A 2,352-nucleotide genomic window follows, 5' to 3' on the forward strand; every position below is an offset into this window, starting at 1 on the left:
TTCAGTCTCCTGTATACAGAGCTTTACAGAGAGCTGTGCTAACTCTCAGTTTTTGGCCCTATGATGGACAGACAGAAAGAGTAGTTTATTACCAGCCAAAGAGATATTGAAGTGGGTTTAAGAACTCTCTTTCAGGCGTTTATTTATTTATTTGTTTGATGGTTCTCTTTGTTTTCAATCCTGGGTAATAATAGACCTCTTACTTCAGTGTGGGAGAGAGTGTGCATGTGTATGAGAGAGAGAGAGAGAGAGAGAGAGAGAGAGGAAGACATGGTATGTGTATGCATTATTGATAATGAGTGAAAGCACTGGTTTTTATTTGCGTCTGGTGTGTGAAGTCATTGGGAAGGTGGATGAATTCATGCAGTGCTCCGACCCAGCCAGTCAGTACAAAAACTGAATCTGATGTGTACAAAACTATAAGTATTGTTACCTCCAGACTTGTCAATCTGTCACTACACTCACTCTATTGTTACTCAATAGCCAGTATGGTCACAGAAAGACAATTTTGAAATATTTTTAATAATTACATTTGAGACCATTTATTTTCACTTAGAACTCTTGTTTTACTTAAAAATGGATGATTCCGCTTCACGTAAAAGGCCTTAACATTTAACATTCTGATTTTAGCTCAGGTTTGGCCTCAAAATTGCTGGTTACTTTTCAAGGACTTCCAGTAAGTTCTCAGATCACACAGGCTAATGGTCTCTGTTAGAAAGATGCCTTCCGATGCTCGTCCATTCCCATGAGAGATGGGGCAAGGCTTTGGGAACGGAACATAACTCAGGAGCTGGAACTTTACGAGTGAGTAAACTTGTAGCTGTTTATGTGTCAGAGTGTGTGACTGATAAAGTATGTAGCAAAGCCTGCTACAGTGAGAGATGCTTTAAGGCCAGCAGCTGAGGGTATGTATGTAGTATGTATGTATGTATGTATGTATGTATGTATGTATGTATGTATGTGTGTATGTATGTAGTATGTGTGTATGTATTATGTATGTATTATGTATGTATGTATGTATATATGTATGTATGTAGTATGTCTGTCTATCCGTCTGCCTGTGGATGTATGTGTGCATGGGCATGTGTGTGTGTGTGTGTGTGTGTGTTTGTATGATCCTTATGTTCTCTAAAGAAAACATCGCAGTGCATGTTATTACAATCTTGATTCAGCAACATGCAACATTAGTGTCAGAACCATTCTAGAGTCAGTTGCAATAAGTATTGCAACTGACTCTAGAATGGTTCTGACACTAATGTTTGTGCATAATATATTGTATTGTTGTCTCACAAAACACTTATTTATCACTCACTATATAATTTAGTGTACATCAGAAAACATCTCCTTATGTTATAACTGTGGAGTGTGGCTTCTTCAATGCCCAAACATGGTGCTCAGCTGAAGAGGTCAGTGTTGGCCATCAGAGCATGCCCATAAACTCCCTATGGTGCTGCAGTGGTGCGGCCCTCGCCTTAATGCAAAACTCCATGTGACCTTTCCTGCATGAGAGAGAGAGAGAGAGAGAGAGAGAGAGAGAGAGTAAGTTATAGTCCTGGGGCCAGTGAAGGAGTGGCCCACTGTCCAGCCAGTCTTAGATCTCTCTACTCTCCCAGGGTTGTTCCGTCCACACCAGCAACAAGAATTATAAAGACAACTCTATCTATAGCAATATGAACCTCCACACTGACCAGCGACAAAGAAAGTCTCTCCTCATGTTGATTCAGTGGACTGGTTGGCTGTCAGTTTTCTCAAAATCACCGTGAAAGTGACCCCTAAAGATATCGCTCTTTGTGTTGTTATCATTATAGTATGCAATGTGGACACTGGCATTCATTTTAGCTTGAGGGATACTTAAAGGTGCTTTAAGGGATACTTAAAGGTGCTTTAAGCGATGTTGAGTAACGTCACTTCTATTGACGCTCAAATTGTAACGTGCAATTGAAACTCTCCTACGTGCATCTCGTCGGTGATTGGCTGGAACAGTTTGTTATGTTTTTATGGTCCAGGCTGGACCAAGTTGTTTTTGTTGCCGTCTTTTGGAGCCTGGGCTGTCCACAGAGACCGCGTTTTTTTACAGTGTATTCAGGGCACAGGCAGCTAGTGGATGGTGAGGTGATGTTTGCTGTATGTGTAATGTTTTAGCTTAGAAACCGTGTAACATCGCTTAGAGCACCTTTAAGACTGTTTTTTTTGTTGTCATAGTTATCGCAAATGGTGTGGACAGGCCTTTAGGTCCCATGAGGGCCCATAGGCTGCAGTGGGGCAGCACATGGGGGCAGCAGACAGGTTGAGCAGTAGCAAGCAAGCAGGCAGACAGGCAGTCAGGCAGACAGGACGCTATTCTGGCTATGC

General features: G+C 41.8%; 1 long non-coding RNA gene across 1 annotated transcript in view; it reads right to left on the reverse strand.

The window, feature by feature from the left end:
• Positions 1-1,043: 1,043 nt before the first annotated feature.
• The window catches only part of LOC125288548, a 28,074-nt gene continuing 26,765 nt past the window's right edge, over positions 1,044-2,352 (reverse strand). Inside the window, exon 3 of the long non-coding RNA XR_007192500.1 lies at positions 1,044-1,499. This is a non-coding gene — a long non-coding RNA (uncharacterized LOC125288548). The remainder of the gene's footprint in view (positions 1,500-2,352) is intronic.

This window comes from Alosa alosa, chromosome 23 (genome assembly GCF_017589495.1).
Source record: "Alosa alosa isolate M-15738 ecotype Scorff River chromosome 23, AALO_Geno_1.1, whole genome shotgun sequence".
NCBI lineage: Eukaryota > Metazoa > Chordata > Actinopteri > Clupeiformes > Clupeidae > Alosa > Alosa alosa.